Here is an 18,450-nt window from a genome sequence, read left to right on the forward strand (position 1 = left end):
AATAAATCTATCACCCCTCTTTTCCCATTTGAGAAAAACAAACAAAATGTATTTATTTATATATATATATATATATATATATATATATATAAATAAACATATGTGGTATCGCCGCACGCGTAAATGTCCGAAATATAAAATTATACTGTTAATTAAACCGCACGGTCAATGGCGTAGACGTAAAAAAATTGCAAAGTCCAAAAGTATTTTTGGTCAATATTTTACACCATAAAAAAATGAATAAAAGGCGATCAAAGTCCCATCAAAACAAAAATGGTAAAAACTTCAGATCACAGCACACAAAATGAGCCCTCATACATCCCTGTATGTGAAAAAATAAAAAATAAAGTTATGTGTGTCAGAACAGGACATTTTTAAACATATAAATTTTCATGCATATAGTTAGGATTTTTTCCAGAAGTAAAAACAAAAAAATCAAACCTAAATAAGTAGGATATCATTTTACTCGTATGGACCTACAGAATAAAGATAGATTTTTATCATAAAATTCACTACGTAGAAACGGAAGCCCCCAAAACTTAAAGGGTTATGATTTTAAAAATTTGAGGAAAAAAATGAAAGTGCAAAAACGGAAAATGATCCATCCTTAGGGTGCATTCACACTAGGGATCGACCGATATAGTTTTTTTTAGGGCCGATACCGATAATCGGTGCAGGTTAGGGCCGATAGCCGATAACTTATACCGATATAAGTTATCTGCTATTTAACCCCCTGCGACACCGCTGCAGATAATTGATTTAAAGCGGGCGCTTTAAATCAATGATCTGCAGTGGCTTTTGCGGGGCCATAGGCCGCCGCCACCCGCTTCTCTCCCCTACCTGTCAGGGTGGTCCGGGCCATCCATCCTTCCTTCCTGTAGTGTCCGGCTGCATTCCGGGTGAAGAGTGAACCGGTCCGGGCTGTCCTTCTCCTGTGGTCATCTTCTCCACTCCGGGCAGGCTCCGACTTAGTACGCTGCATAGACGCCGCTGCGCAGTGACGCCCGTGCGCAGCGACGCACCTGACGTCACAGAGTAGCGGCGTCTATGCAGTGTACTAGGCCGGAGCCTGCCCGGAGTAGAGAAGAGGACCCCAGAGAAGGACAGCCCGGACCGGTTCACGCTTCACCCGGAACGCCCCCCGGACACTACAGGAAGGAAGGATGGATGGCCCGGACCACCCCAATTACAGGTAAGTTAAATTTTTTTAATGACTCGGAGGGTGGGGGAAGGGCCCGACCGGTATAGCGGTATGGGCAAAAATCCACGGTGGGGGGTGCGGCCCAGCATCACGGTGGGGGGTGCAACGCAGTGCGGTGGGTCGGGGGTGCGGTGGGTCGAGGGGGTGACGGTCGCGGTGCGGGGGCATTATCGGCAAGGTAATTGCCAATACCGATAATGCCCAAAATCGTGATTATCGTCCGATAATATCGGCCATACCGATAATCAGTTGATCCCTAATTCACACCACGTTTTGTACATACGGGTGCCGGATCCGGCGGGGGGGGGGGGGGGGGGGGGGGGGGGAGGTGCAAACCGGGCGCTCCTGTACCTGTACCCCGGATCAGCCTGTGACTCCATTTACTTTAATGACCCGACGAGGTTCAAACGGTGACTCCGGTCGGCTCAGTTTTGACCCGTATGCGGTTTCCTGACTGGACCTAAAACTGTAGTTTACTACGGTTTTAGGTCCGGTCCAAAACCGCATACGGGTCAAAACTGAGCCGACCGGAGTCACTGTTTGACTCTGGTCGGGTCATTAAAGTAAATGGAGTCACGGGCTGATCCGGTGGGGTTACGGGAGCACCCGGTTTGCCCCTCCGCCCCCACCGGATCCGGCACCTGTATGTACAAAACGTGGTGTGAATGCACCCTTAAGGGGTTAAAAAGAAATTATATTGATAATTGTAACAGGACAATGTGTCAGTTGTTTGTATTGTAATTTGTGTGATATTTTATTTTTACAATTTGACATTTTTGAAGCACTTACAAGTATCTGGGTCTGCCACGCATTCTAATGATGTGTCCTGAAGGTTAGTGGATGGAAGTCCAGCAAATGTTGAAGCCAATCAGTGTTCAATAGAGTCCAGCGATTCTCAACATCATCAACACCGGTGGTAAATGAATCAGACAATAAGGAAGAAGTAGAACTTGAGGCAATAAGCTGTAACGGCTGGAGCTGTTGTAGTTATATGAATCGAGGAAATTGTTTTGGTTGTTGGATGACATGAAGCTGGTGTAAAAGTAACCACGGTGGTAAGTGCACATGTTACTGTAACAGTAGTTGAAGCTGAAACAGATGAAGTTGTAGCTGGCAACACTTTAACCAGATGTTGATGGTAGAGGTGGAAAGATGATAAGTTCCGCATTTGGTTGCAGTCTAAGATGATCTTCTGTGTATATATCTATGTATATTATAATATTTATTTATATATACGATGGTAATTCGTTCCAAACGAGCCATCGTTTGTCGAATCCATCGTATGTTGAGGGATTCGTGCAATGTAAAGTATAGGAAGCTGTACTCACCTGTCCCCGCCGCTCCCGATTGTGACCCCGGGCCTCCGCTGGGCTCTCCTGGTCTTCTCCAGTCCTCTGCTGTCTTCCGCAAGGCCTTACTGGGCCTGTGTAGCGACGTCATTACGCCGCTGCGTACGCCATTCCTATTGGATGACGTGCGCAGCAGCGTATTGACGTCATCGGAGAGGGCCGAGAAGACACTGGAAGACCAGCGCTGGACCCGGAGGGCACCCGGAGCATTGTGGAGGGGTAAGTAATACTTACCGCACCACACGGGGAACATTAAGCTGCCATCCGGCAGCAGCTTAATCATTTTGCACTGCCGGATAGCACTTAATGCGATGGCCCCGACATAAAAAAGCATCGTATGTCGATGCTGACATAGACATGCGATAGCCTCTGAGAGGCCATCGTATGTCGATTTGATCATATATCGGGGCCATCGTAGGTCGGGGGGGTCACTGTAATAAATTATATACACACAGACACATACACTTGAATATAAGCCAACCCGAATATAAGCCGAGGCCCCTAATTTCAGCCCCCAAAAAAACAGGAAAAGTTATTGACTCGACTATAAGCCTAGGGTCATCATCCAGACCCCCTTCATCAACACCGCCTGTCGATCCCTTCATCAGTGGTCTTCAACCTGCGGACCTCCAGATGTTGCAAAACTACAACCACTGCGGCCTTCGTCATCATCCCCACCTGTCAATCCCTTCATCAGTGGTCTTCAACCTGCGGACCTCCAGATGTTGCAAAACTACAACTCCCAGCATGCCCGGACAGCCGTAGGCACAAATTCTTTAGGAGTCATGCACTTTCCCTTTGTATACCTCTTGCACCATCTCTTCAAATTAGATGTGAACCTCCTGCTGTCTTCAAGCCATTTTTTTTTTCCAAGCATTCTCGTTGCATTGGGAAGACGTGCATAACCACTGAGGTGTCTTTTTTGCGCCATTTTGTAGAGCAATCCTTTATTATGCAAGAAGGCATACTGATAATTCAATAAAAAAAGTAAAGAATTTGTGGATATCTCTGCATGATCAAATTATAAATGAAGTTATCCATTGCTTATGGAAAATGTATGTAATACTCGGACTTTGATTACTTGTTACGTGAGGTTGTGTTTGATAAGGGCAACAACAACACATACAGGAAAATCTGATAAATTGTCTCCAGGGCCACAATAACCATTTCTTGTGGAATATAGTTTTGTTATGACCCAGCAATTCTCTACATACCACACTAGCGAGATTACTGGGAACCAATAAAGTTTTGAAATCAGATAGTGGGGTAAAGATAGAATAGCAGATGCATTTTGACGAGGTATAAAAGCCAGGCCAGGGATAGTGTACACTTTTAAAGACTACCCAGGGGAGGTAAGGCTGGGTGCACACCACGTTTTGTTAAATACGGTTCCCGTATACGCCTGGGAGGAGGGGGGCGGGGTTTAATCGCGGCGCCCGCACTCAGCCGTATTCGGGAACCGTATTTAATGTATGTCTATGAGCAGACCGGAGTGAACCGCAGCCTCCAGTCGGCTTCGTTTTCGTCCGTATGCGGTTTCCCAACCGCAGGCAAAAACGTGGTTGACCGCGTTTTTGCCTACAGTTGGGAAACCGCATACGGCCAAAAACGAAGCCGACCAGAGGCTGCGGTTCACTCCGGTCGGCTCATAGACATACATTAAATACGGTTCCCGAATACGGCTGAGTGCGGGCGCCGCGATTAAGCCCCGCCCCCCTCCTCCCAGCCGTATACGGGGACCGTATTTAACAAAACGTGGTGTGAACCCAGCCTAACGTGTGTTTGGCTGGTAGGCATTGTGCACCACATATGGAAGTTTACTATTAGGTTATGTTCGCAACTTTGAAATATGAATTTTCATGCCATAAACAGTTGACAACAAAATTCTGTGTCTACATAGAGAATCAACCAGTGCATTTTTTATACCTATCCAGCACCGAATGCATATCCATGTATAAGATTGTGCATTCACATGCGGTCCTAGCACTGGCATGTCTATTTGGACGGACGCCCATGGTCTGAATAAGTCTAAGTTTCCGCACTTTTTAAAATCAATATATTTTTTTTTGGGGGGGGGGGGGGGACTGACAGTACAGTTTTTGAGATTAAGCCTGAAGTGAACCCATTTGAAGGAGAAGTATAAGTTCGAGCTTTATATTTCCCATTCCTTTGAATCCACTTCTGGCTTTGGCTCAAAAACTGCAGTGGCATTTAAAAAAAATTTAATAAAAATAAAAACCGGTGTGAAAAACTAACTTCATTTCCACACGGAGTAAACCATGGAATATACAACTATATGTTCAATCTATGAATAAGTAATGGTAAAGCATCTTGCTGCATTACCCATTACAGTATCTAGAAAAAGATGGTAGTTTTCATCATTTGCTAAAGCGTTTCAAGAGGAAATCACAATGGGCAGTTGTCAACACATAGCCTCCTAGGTTACACATATGGGGAACACAAAATCAAATTTTGGTTTATGCTTGTGCAGTATTGGTGTTATATTATGGCCAAGTAGTAATGCCTGTGACATTACTCTATCCATTTTGTACATTTAGTTTCACGCAGCACAAGCTGGGCCACTTTTACGCCGGGTTGAAACGTTGGAATCCAGATAAGAGATAACCACAGTGATTCCCAACCGGTGTTCCATTGAGAACTGCCAGGGGTTCTGCAGGCTCCAGCAGGTAATTTATTATTTATTTATAAACCTCTCGCCCCAGCCTGCGCGCCTGTGAATCACGGCGGCGCAGAGGGGAAGGGAAGCCTGCGAGCACATTGCGTGTACGTGCGCACTGTGTACCAGCGTCCTCCTCCCCCCTGTGGTGCCATCAGTGAGTCACAGGCACGCAGGCCAGGAAGAGGATAAATGCAGGGGATGGTGCGCCGTCCCCGGACTATCTTCCCACCCACGATTCTTCTCAGCCCGCCTGATTCTTCCTGGCCCCACGCAGAACGACGGCTCAGCTCATCTTAATTAAGGTAATGCACCCTCTCCCCTCTGTTACCCCTGTCCACCCACATTGGCACCCCTCTGTTACCCCCTTTCCCGTCATCCACCTTGTCCGCCCCTGTCACCCATGTTCACCACCCCTCAAGCAACCTCCCCCAATCACCAATGTCACACCCACTATTTACCCCTGTCCCTTTGTCACCCCTGTGTTACCACCTTGTCCCTCCTGTCCACCCCTTTCACAGCCTATGCCCCCCGTCCACCTCTGTCACCCATGTCCAATCCTCTACACCCCCACCCCCTTCTGTCACCCATGTAGACAGACGTTCGTTGTGAAGGAAGAATTAACGGAACATGCACAAATTTTTCTTCCGTCACAAGAAATAGATAAACTAACGGCCGTTATTTTTAACATTAAAGTCTATGGCAAACGGAAGAGCCTTTATGTCATCCATTTGCACCTGGTTTATAATATCCATCAGCAGACTCCTGCAGTGCTGAGGGACTACTCCTACTCCCATCACGGAACAGACTTGTTTCCATGATGGAGTAGTAATTCCCTGGCTATGGGAGTCTGCAGACTATATTAGTGTTTGTACTATTACCCCAATCATGGAACAGAGCGTTTCATAATGGGGGTTGTAGTACAGGGGCTGAGGGATTGATCGCACTGGGTTTCACTTCTGAGATGCGATGCCATCCGAAATTATTAAGCAGGGGAGCGGGCGGCATGCTCCGCAACCCTGCAATGTATGGTGTGCTTTAACTTTCATTTTTGAATCCTCCACGGGGAGCCCTTAATGGCCGGTACTGAGGAGCCAATCAGCGCTCTCCACAGGTTTTTTTTTTATGAACATTGTGAGTGGCAGCGGGGGCCATATGTATATTTAAAGCGCTGTGGGGGGCAGATATATAGCGCTGCGGGGGGGGGGGGCAGACATATAGCCTATATACAGTATCTAGCCCTCCCCAGAAGTGAGACCCGGTGCGATCAATCCCTCAGCCCCTGTACTACAACCCCCCATCATGGAACAGACTCTGTTCAATGATGGAGGTAGCAGTACAAACACTAATGTAGCCTCCCCAGCCACCACCAGACTCCCGCAGCTGGGGAATTACTACTCCCATCATGGAAACAAGTCTGTTCCATGATGGGAGTAGTAGTGGTCCCGGCAGTGGGAGTCTGTAGGCAGAGGGTTACGGCCATACATGAGGGATGTTCTAATGGGTCTTAATGGATGAATATTTATTCAGCCGTTAGCACCGTTATTTCATCCATTTTTACACAGAAAATGGACGATTGAGCATTCATCCGTTATTATAGTGTGAAAGCAGCCTTACTTGGTCTGAGAGGACTGATTGTCTAATGAATCGGAAGCTCTGTCCCACTGGCTCAGAATCTGCTCCTGCAACCTCTTTGAATGATACTGAGCCCATTGAACCGCCGGGATACAGGAGGTTAACAGGCCCAGAACTGACATACCCAACAGTACTGAAATCTCCCTCGGTTCTAACAACTGAGAAACCCTCTTAACCAGAGCTACTTTAGACTGAGGAAGAAAGGAGATTTGGCTGGTAGAATCCAGCCCTATCCCTAGAAAGAGGCATATTTGGGAAGAAACTAGCTGGGATTTCTCTAGGTTCCCTTCCTGGCCTAACTTCAGTAAGATCTCTTGTACTCTTCTAGATACGGAAATATCATAATGTCTTGTTCCCTTGTTCTTCTCTTCTTACCAAGAAGAGGGTCGAATAGTAACTACGGCCCCGCTCCGGAACCCAAGTCAGAACTCCTTTCTATAGAAGGGAGAATAATTATTTTTCCATGGCAGCTTGCTTTTCTGGAAATATTTGGAGATCTGCTTGAACAAACCTGGAGGACGGGAGACATGAAAAAATAATTTTTAAACCATATTTTATTGTAGCTAATACCCAGTGGCTTGCAGAAATTTTCTCCCATTGTGGCAGAAACTGGGAAACTAGGACATTGCTAACCGCGTTTTTTGGCATTTTCAGGGGTGGTGAAGATAAAGCATCTACTGTGCAACTTGTGCAATCTAGAAATGAACCCATTACTACTTCTAGAATACCATACAAAAATAAATAAACACATTAATACCACGCAACTTTTGCTCAGAGCAAAGAGGCACAAGCCACGCCCTCAGCCACACCCCTAACCACGCCTAGTCTCCTTCAAAACTCACACTTCTTTAAAGGGTAGGATCAAACGTAGCAGATCCGCCAGTAGCTGCGGATCCGCCAGTGACGTGACCCATATTGTGTGAACCCCCCACCCCCCCAGCCTGCTCTCAGCAGCAATCCGCCTCTCCGAGCAACCACACTGTGGGCCTGCGAGTCGTTGTATGCACGCTGACATTGCGGTGTAGTAGCATACAGCTGTATCCTTTCTCTCATTGATTCACCAATGTCCAAGCGATATTGCTGTGCGTATCAGCATGTGGGAACCTAAGGCCTTAAAGGGTTACTCAATGTTCCAAACGCTGGGTGACCCCTCGTGACGTTACGCCCCGCCACGACAAGTCCCGCCACCTCGATGCAAGTCTATGGGAGGGGGAGTGACGGCCATCACGCCCCCTTCCCATAGACTTTCATTGTGGGGGCTGGGCGTGATGTCACGAGGGGGCGGGCGTGAACACGGAAGCCCGCACCCAGCATTCGGAACATTGAGTTCCGGACGCTGAGGAGCGGAGTAATCCTTTAACCACGGGTTTTTCCACTTTTCCTCATCACCTTCTAAAAATCACAACGCTTTCAATTTTGCACTTAGACTCATGAGGGTTTATTTTTTGCGCCACCAATTGTACTTTGTAATAGAGCTGGGCGGTATGACCAAATAAGTTTTGTGCTGCACGATATGAATTTTTCCCATACCGCAATACCGGTTGGGCCCCTCCTCCTTGGGAATGAATTATCAGCCCAGCGCTGTCCCCACATCGGGAACTAATATGTGACCCGCCAGCGCTGTTTTGCCCCCCCCCCACCACCAAATCATGTAACCCGCAAGCTCTGTTCTGCTCTCTTCCCCCAATTAACTATCAGCCCAGCGGGGTACTACTCACATATGTCATCTGCAAGCACTGCCTTCCTCCTCTTTGTTGGGGGCCACCGGCGCTGGAACTCACTGTATGCCAGTGGTCTGTCCGGGCATGCTGGGAGTTGTAGTTTTGCAACAGCTGGAGGTCCGCAGGTTTGAGACCACTGCTGTACGCTGTATCCCTATGCCCGGGCTGCAAAAGATAAAAGAAAATAAACTTTAACTTACCTACGTCGGCCTCACGCTGGGAATGGGAACGTTGGACAGCCGTCAGCCTATCGCCGGCGGGAGCGATGCCCCGCCCAGTGATAGGGTAAACGTACTGTCATGTAAGAAGCCGGCCAGAGCTCCTTACATGACAGTGGGCTCAGCCTATCACTGGCCGGGTGGGACATCTTTCCGGTCGGTGATAGGCTGATGGCTGTCCGACGTTCCAGTCCCCAGCGTAAGGCCGACGTAGGCGAGTTAAAGTTTATTTTCTTTATCTTTTGCAGCCCGGGCATAGGGATACAGCGTAAAGCAGTGGTCTCAAACCTGCAGCGATCGCCACATGTCGGCTATTATTGCTGACGGTAGCCATCCAGATGTTGCCAAACTACAACTCTTATCATGCCTAGACTGCCCAGGGAGTTGTAGTTCTGTAACATCTGTCCCTTCAAATTTTGCAATTTTCATGACATTTTTGAAAATTGCTGCTCTACTTTGAAGCCCTCTAACTTTTTCAAAAAGTTAAAATATGTCCATTTTATAATGGCAACATAAAGTGGACATATTGTATTTGTAAATAAAAATAAAATGTATTTAGAATATCCATTTTCCTTACAAGCAGAGAGCTTCAAAGTTAGAAAAATGTAGGATTTTCAAAAATTTCATGAAATTTGGGGATTTTTCACCCAAAAAAGATGCAAGTAACGACGAAAATTTACCACCAAAATAAAGTAGAATATGTTACGAAAAAACTCTCAGAATCAGAATATTCGGTAAAAGCGTTTTAGAGTTATTAATGCGTAAAGCAACGGTGGTCAGAATTGCGAAAAAGGGTTGCATCCTTAATGGGTTAAAGGCGCAGTCGTTCTTTGCAAATCTGACCACTGTCACTTTAAGCATTAATAAATCTGGGATGCTTTAACTTATGAATTTGATTCTGAGAGTTTTTTGGTGACATATTCTACTTTATGTTAGTGGTAAATTGTCATGGATAATTGCATCATTTCTTGGTGAAAAATGCTAAAATTTCAGGAAACATTTGAAAATTTAGCATTTTTTTTACTTTGAAACTCACTGCTTGTAAGGAAAATGGACAGGCCAAATAAATTATAAATTGATTAACATATACAATATGTCTACTTTATGTTTGCAGCATAAAGTTGACATGTTCTTACTTTTTGAACCCATTAGAGGACTTCAGAGTATAGCAGCAATTTTCCAAATTTTCACGAAAAATTCCAAATCTGAATTTTTCAGGGGTCAGTTAAGTTTGAAGTGGATTTGAGGGGCCTTTCTGTAAGAAATACCCCATCATTGACCAATTATAGAAACTGCACCCCTCAAAGTATTCAAAATGACATTCAGAAAGTTTGTTAACCCTTTAGGTGTTTCACAGGAATAGCAGCAAAATGGAGGCAACAATTCACAATCTTCATTTTTTACACTAACATGTTCTTGTAGACTAATATATATATATATATATATATATATATATATATATATATATATATATATATATATTTGTTTTTGTTTTTTTTACACGGGGTAAAAGGAGAAAAAGCCCCCTAAAATTTGTAACCTACTTTCTCTCGAGTAAGAAAATACCTCATATATGGATGTAAAGTGCTCTGTGGGTGCACTAGGGGAAGGAGCGACAATGGGATTTTGGAGAGCGAATTTTGCTGAAATGGTTTTTGGGGGGGCATATCGCTTTTAGGAAGCCCCATGGTGCAAGATAAAAAAAAAAAAAAAAAAAACACCCACATTGCACACTGTATGGGAAACTACACCCATCAAGAAACGTAACAAGGGGTACAGGGAGCCTTAACCCCTTAAGGACCAGGCCATTTTACACCACTGTATAATGGTCTCAAACTGTACCCTCCAGATGTTGCTAGGCAACTCACCGACTTCCGTCGGATCCAGCCGCACGTTATCGCCGCCCGCCGATCTCCGTCACCCGCCCGGATCGGTAAGTGGATCTTCAGCGCCGGTCCCCCGTCCTGCCCAGCCTATTGTGGGACTGCAGGACGGGGAAAACGAAAGTAAACCCCCCCCCCGCCCCCGATCTGCTATTGGTGGTCGCGTCCTAAAATGGACAGCAGAGGTCAGCAGAGAGCACTGTGGTCGTGACATCAGAAAAATCTAAAAAGTAAAGCATTTCCTCTGTAGTATATAGCCCCTAAAAAGTACTGAAAGGATTAACCCCTTAAGGACCCGGGCTTTTTCCGTTTTTTCATTTTCAATTTTTCCTCCTTAACTTTAAAAAATCATAACTCTTAAAAATTTTCACCTAAAATTATATATAATGGCTTAATTTTTGCGTCACTAATTCTACTTTGTAATGACATTTTACCCCAAAATCTACTGTGAAACGGGAAAAAAAATCAATGTGCGACAAAATTGATGAAAAAACACTATTTTGTAAGTTTTGGGGGCTTCTGTTTTTACGCAGTACATTTTTTTGTCAAAAATGATACCTTATCTTTATTCTGTAGGTCCATACGGTTAAAATGATCCCCTAATTATATAGGTTTGAATTTGTATCACTTCCGAAAAAAATCATGAATACATGCAGGAAAATGTATACGTTTAAAATGGTCATCTTTTGACCCCTATAACTTTTTTATTTTTCTGTGTTCAGGGCGCTTTGATGACTCATTTTTTGCGCCGTCATCTGAAGTTTTTAGCGGTACCATTTTTGTTCTGCTCAGACTTTTTGATCACTTTTTATTCACTTTTTTGTGGTATAAAAAGTGATCAAAAATGCGCTATTTTGGACTTTGGATTTTTTTTGCGCGTACGCCATTGAATGAGCGGTTTAAAAAGTGGTATATTTTTATAATTCGAACATTTCCGCACGCGGCGATACCACATATGTTTATTTTTATTATTATTTACATAATGTTTTTTATATTTTTGGAAATGCCGGGTGATTCAAACTTTTATTAGGGGAAGGGATAATTGAAAGGGTTAATGATTTTTTTACACTTTTCTTATACAATATTATAGCTCCCATAAGGGGCTATAACATTGCATTTACTGATCTTTTACACTGATTGATCCATCTCCATAGGAATGGATCAATCAGTGTTTTCGGCGATTGAATGCTCAAGCCTGGATCTCAGGCTTGAAGCATTCATTCGGCGATCGGACAGTGCAGGAGAAGGTAAGAAGACGTCCTCCTGTGTTACAGCTGTTCGGGATGCCGCGATTATACTGCGGCGATCCCGAACAGCTCCCTGAGCTAACCGGCACATTTTACTTTCGTTTTTAGCCGCGCGGCTCAGCTAAAGGGTTAATAGCGCGCGGCACAGCGATCAGTGCCGCGCGCTATTAGAGGCGGGTCGCGGCTTCACTATGACGCCGGGCCCGCCGCCATATAATGCGGGGTCACCGTGTGACCCCGCGTTACATCGCAGGACCGGGACCCAGGACGTACTCATACGTCCTGGGTCCTTAAGAGGTTAAGATTTTTTTAATAGAAGTAATTTACAAATCTGTTTAACTTTCTAGCACCAGTTGATTAAAAAAATAAATAAATAAATAAAAGTTTTCCACAGGAGTACCCCTTTAACACCCCACAGGTGATTGACAAACTTTTGTTAAAGTTGGACGTGAAAATGAAAAATTTTATTTTTTTCTTTAAAATGCAGATGTTCCCCCAAATTTTTCCTTTTCACAAGGTGTAATAGGCGAAAACATACCCCAAAATTTGTAACCCCTTTTCTCTCCAGTACAGAAATACCCCATATGTGGATAAAAAGTGCTCTGCGTGTGCACTAGAGGGCTCAGAAGGGAAGGAGCAACATTGGGCTTTTAGAAAGCAAATTTTGCTGAAATGGTTTTTGGGGGCATGTCTCATAGGGCTGGGCGGTATGACCAAATATGTGTATCACGGTATTTTTTTTTACTTACTGCAGTTCCACGGTGTATATAACGGTATTTTCACCCCCCCAAAAATCATGTGACCCGCCAGCGCTGTTCTGCCCCCACGCCCCAATCATGTGACCCGTGCGCAGTGTTCGGCTTCCCCCCCAAATCATGTGACCAGATTAATGATTAGCCCAGCGGGGTACTGCTCACAGATGTCAAGCACTGCCCTCCTCTTTGTTGGGGGCCGTCGGCGATGGAACTCACCGACAGCTTTTTATATGACAGTGGGCTCAGCCTATCACTGGCCGGGGCATCACTCCTGCCGGTGATAGGCTGACGGCTGTCCTTCCCCGTCCCCAGCATGTGGCCGAGGTGGGCGAGTTAAAAGTAAATTTTCTGTATCTTTTACAGCCCGGGCATAGGGAACTCGCTGTACGCCAGTGGTCTCCAACCTGCGGACCTCCAGCTGTTGCAAAACTACAACTCCGTTGGCTGGGGCATGCTGGGAGTTGTAGTTTTGCAACAGCTGGGGGTCCGCAGGTTGGAGACCACTGGCGTACAGTGAGTTCCATCGCCGGCGGCCCCCAACAAAGAGGAGGAGGGCAGTGCTTGAGATCTGTGAGTAGTACCCCGCTGGGCTGATTATTAATTGGGGGGGGGGGGGGGCAGAACAGCGCTGGCGGGTAACATAGGGTTGGTTCCCCGATGTGGGGACAGTGCTGCGCTGGGCTGATAATACATTCCCGAGAGGGAGGGGCCCAACCGGTATTGCGGTATGGGGGAAAATTCATATCGTGCAGCACAATAAAAAAAATCGGTATTCGGTATGAACCGGTATACCGCCCAGCCCTAATGTCTCATTTAGGAAGCCCCCATGGTGCCAAAACAGCCAAAAAAAAAAAACACATGGCTTACTATTTGGGAAACTATACGCTTCAAGTAGAGATGAGCGAACTTACAGTAAATTCGATTCATCACGAACTTCTCGGCTCGGCAGTTGATGACTTTTCCTGCGTAAATTAGTTCATCCTTCAGGTGCTCCGCTCGGCTGGAAAAGGTGGATACAGTCCTAGGAGACTCTTTCCTAGGACTGTATCCACCTTTTCCAGCCCACCGGAGCACCTGAAAACTGAACTCATTTATGCAGGAAAAGTCATCAACTGCCGAGCCGAGAAGTTCGTGACGAATCGAATTTACTGTAAATTCGCTCATCTCTAGCTTCAAGGAACGCAACAAGGGGTACAGTGAGCCTTAACACCCTACAGGTTTTTGACAAATTTTCACTAAAGCTGGACGTGAAAAATCACAAAACTGCACCCTCACGGAATGTAATGTAATAAGGGGTGCAGTGAGCATTTACACCCCACTGGAGTTTGACAGATCTTTGGAACAGTGGGCTGTGCAAATGAAAAATAAAATTTTTCATTTTCACGGACCACTGTTCCAAAAATCTGTCAGACACCTTTGGAGCGTAAATGCTCACTGCATCCCTCACTGCACCCCGTGAGGGATGTAGTTTCCAAAATGGGGTCACATGTTCCACTGTTCTGGCACTATGGGGGCGTTGTAAACACACATGGCCCCCGACTTCTATTCCAAACAAAGTCTCTCTACAAAAGCCCAATGGCGCTCCTTCTCTCCCTGTAGTGCGCCTGAAGCGCACTTTACATCCAAACATTTTTTCCTATTACCCCTTGTGAAAATGAAAACACCAGCATTTTAGTGTTTGGCACCACAGTGTAAGGGTGTGTATATATGTAATGTTATACTCTATTTTGTGTAGTGTAGTGGTTTGTTTTTTTAGGGGACATTCACACGGCCAGGTTCACAGGAAACTTTGCCGCAGCTCAAACTTAAAGCGGGAAACTCGCTGCAAACCCGCCCGTGTGAATGTATCCTGTTCAGATGGGGGGGGGGGGGGGGCAAATCTCCAGCTGTTGTAAAACTACAACTCCCAATATGCACTGACAGACCGTGCATGCTGGGAGGTCTAGTTCTGCAACAGCTGTAGGCACACTGGTTGGGAAACACTGAGTTAGGTAACAGACTACTGCCGTGTTTCCGCACCAGTGTACCTCCAGCTGTTGCAAAAATACAACTCCCAGCATGCATGGTCTGTCAGTGCATGCTGGGAGTTGTAGTTTTGCAACAGCTGGAGGCACACTGGTTGGGAAACACTAAGTTAGGAAACAGACAGTGTTTCCCAACCAGTGTGCCTCCAGTTGTTGCAAAACGACAACTTCCACTTCCAGCAAGCCCAGACAGCCAAAGGGCATACTGGGAGTTGTAGTTATTCAACAACTAGAGGAGAACAGTTTGGAGACCACTGTGTAGATGTCTTCAAACTGTGGCCTTCCAGATGTTGCAAAACTTCAGATGTTGCCGAATGCTTGCAGTTGAAGTTTTGCAACATCTGCATGGTTACAGCTTGGACACCACTATATAGTGGTCTCAACTGTGCCCTTCCAGATGTGGCAAAACTACAACTCCCAGCATGCCGAGACTGTCCAGGCATGCTGGGAGTTGTAGTTTTGCAACATCTGGAAAGGCACAGTTTGGAGACCACTGCACAGTGGCTTCCAAACTGTGGCCCTCCACAAGCTGTCTGGGCATGCTGGAAGTTGTACCCCAAACAGCAAACTCACAGCAATCGCCGCCGCACAGGAGCCCTCTGCCGCCTGTCACACAGGATCACCACCCGGTAACCGCCACCTGCTGCCCATCGCCCGCAAATAAAATGACCAAAGAATCATGGCGATCACCGACAGGGTGGGGGGTGAGGGAAGTGTCTCAGGAACTCCCTAGGGGATATGGTGCTTGTCGTTAAGGGGTTAAAGTGGTACTCTGGCGGAAAACTTTTTTTTTTAAATGAACTGGTACCAGTAAGAAACAGATCTGTAAATGACTTCTATTTGATAATCTTAATCCTTCCAGCAATTATCTGCTGTACATCTCACCAGACATAGAAAGGCACATAGCATCCTGCAGATCATCTCACCAGACATAAAAAGGCACATAGCATCCTGCAGATCATCTCACCAGACATAAAAGGCACATAGCATCCTGCAGATCATCTCACCAGACATAAAAGGCACATAGCATCCTGCAGATCATCTCACCAGACATAAAAAGGCACATAGCATCCTGCAGATCATCTCAACAGACATAAAAAGGCACATAGCATCCTGCAGATCATCTCAACAGACATAAAAAGGCACATAGCATCCTGCAGATCATCTCACCAGACATAGAAAGGCACATAGCATCCTGCAGATCATCTCACCAGACATAAAAAGGCACATAGCATCCTGCAGATCATCTCACCAGACATAAAAAGGCACATAGCATCCTGCAGATCATCTCACCAGACATAAAAAGGCACATAGCATCCTGCAGATCATCTCACCAGACAGAGTGCACATAGCATCCTGCAGATCATCTCACCAGACATAAAAAGGCACATAGCATCCTGCAGATCATCTCAACAGACATAAAAAGGCACATAGCATCCTGCAGATCATCTCAACAGACATAAAAAGGCACATAGCATCCTGCAGATCATCTCACCAGACATAGAAAGGCACATAGCATCCTGCAGATCATCTCACCAGACATAAAAAGGCACATAGCATCCTGCAGATCATCTCACCAGACATAAAAAGGCACATAGCATCCTGCAGATCATCTCACCAGACAGAGTGCACATAGCATCCTGCAGATCATCTCAACAGACATAAAAAGGCACATAGCATCCTGCAGATCATCGCACCAGACAAAAAAAAGGCACATAGCATCCTGCAGCTCATCTCACCAGACATAAAGAGGCACATAGCATCCTGCAGATCATCTCACCAGACATAAAAAGGCACATAGCATCCTGCAGATCATCGCACCAGACATAAAAAGGCACATAGCATTCTGCAGATCATCTCACCAGACATAAAAAGGCACATAGCATTCTGCAGATCATCTCACCAGACATAAAAAGGCACATAGCATCCTGCAGATCATCTCACCAGACATAAAAAGGCACATAGCATCCTGCAGATCATCTCACCAGACATAAAAAGGCACATAGCATCCTGCAGATCATCTCACCAGACATAAAAAGGCACATAGCATTCTGCAGATCATCTCACCAGACATAAAAAGGCACATAGCATCCTGCAGATCATCTCACCAGACATAAAAAGGCACATAGCATCCTGCAGATCATCTCACCAGACATAAAAAGGCACATAGCATCCTGCAGATCATCTCACCAGACATAAAAAGGCACATAGAATCCTGCAGATCATCTCACTAGACAAAGTGCACACAGCATTCTGCAGATCATCTCAACAGACATAAAAAGGCACATAGCATTCTGCAGATCATCTCACCAGACATAAAAAGGCACATAGCATCCTGCAGATCATCTCACCAAGCATAAGGCTCTCCTAGCATCCTGCAGATCATCTCCCCCAAAGTGCACATAGCATCCTGCAGATCATCTCACCAAGCATAAGGCTCTCCTAGCATCCTGCAGACATTTGGCCCCTGCTGCCTGTACTCCCCTGATGAATGTCCTGCCAGCAGGGTCTCAGCCTCTTGTTCTGGTGGAGCACACAGGCGAACACTAGAGGCCCTGGTGTACTGGTGGTGCTGCTTCCTGATTGGTCACTGAACGATCATGTGACCTGCCTCCCCTTCTCTGTGAGGAATGTGTTGTGTCTCTCTGCAGTGTTTGCTTGTAGAGCCGGTGTGAGGTGACATTTCCGAACCCATGAAGAAACCGAACCGGAAATCTCCCCTCACACCGGAAAGTAGCGGGACATGTGGGGGCCGTTCCGGGACAGCGGGACATGACCCCGAAAACGGGAATGTCCCGCCGGATCCGGGCCGGTTGGGAGGTATGAGCATTCAGGTGCATTAGTACTAAGTGTGTATATAATTATATATATATATATATACACAACCACACACCAGTGTTTGCCAACTAGGGTGTCGCCAGCTGTTGCAAAGCTACAACTACCGGATTGCCCAGACATGCTGGGAGTTGTAGTTTTGCAACAGCTGGAGGCACCCTAGGTGGGAAACACTGCTGTAGACAGGCATGCTGGGAATTGTAGTTTTGCAACAGCTGGAGGCACTCTGGTTGGGAAACACTGCCTTAGGCTACATTCACACGGTGTTAGGGTCTGCACAGAAAATGTCCACCCACAGCGGAGCACAAGGACCGAGTAAGGGGCAGCTGAGAACATGGCCGCCAATACAATGTGCACCAAACACCTGGGGATCAGGGGCCAATGTGCCCATCACCAATTCCACATGGAGGTGCAGGAACGCACAGAAAACGCTGAGAGTGTCCCCCGCCCAATTACACCCCAACAGTCACTTTGTCCACAAACACTTCCTGCAACTTCCCTCCAAAAGTTTAGTGCTCACCTGTCCTCATCTCCAGCAGGTAACCTGAGCTGCACTGGAGCAGCTGTATTTAAGGATCCTTAATTGTCCCTGCCCCCTCCAGAGCTGGAATCACATGCACCCTTTCAGTGCTGGACATATTTCTATGGTGCAGCAAACAGTGTGACATAGGGGGAGATTTACCAAAACCTGTCCAGAGGAATGTTGCCGAGTTGCCCATAGCAACCAATGAAAGAAGTGATCTGATTGGTTGCTAGGGGCAACTCAGCAACTTCTCCTCTGGACAGGATTTATAACCCTCTCTCTGTGTTGTCTTTGTTTTACAGTCGGTTTAATTATAACTGCAAAAATGTGGTCACCCCCGAATGTATCTGCTGAAGACATTTATTTTTGTTTTTCCTTTTAT

The 18,450-nt window shown here is 46.0% G+C and overlaps 1 long non-coding RNA gene across 1 annotated transcript in view; it reads right to left on the minus strand.

Annotated features, from left to right (window-relative positions):
- Window positions 1–18,248, minus strand: part of LOC130281671 (uncharacterized) — a 21,791-nt gene extending 3,543 nt beyond the window's left edge. The window contains exons 1-3 of the long non-coding RNA XR_008846073.1: window positions 18,066–18,248; window positions 7,238–7,373; window positions 3,357–3,517 (exon numbers count right to left, since the gene is read on the minus strand). This is a non-coding gene — a long non-coding RNA (uncharacterized LOC130281671). The remainder of the gene's footprint in view (window positions 1–3,356; window positions 3,518–7,237; window positions 7,374–18,065) is intronic.
- Between the last annotated feature and the right edge of the window lie 202 nt (window positions 18,249–18,450).

Source organism: Hyla sarda, chromosome 7, assembly GCF_029499605.1.
Source record: "Hyla sarda isolate aHylSar1 chromosome 7, aHylSar1.hap1, whole genome shotgun sequence".
NCBI lineage: Eukaryota > Metazoa > Chordata > Amphibia > Anura > Hylidae > Hyla > Hyla sarda.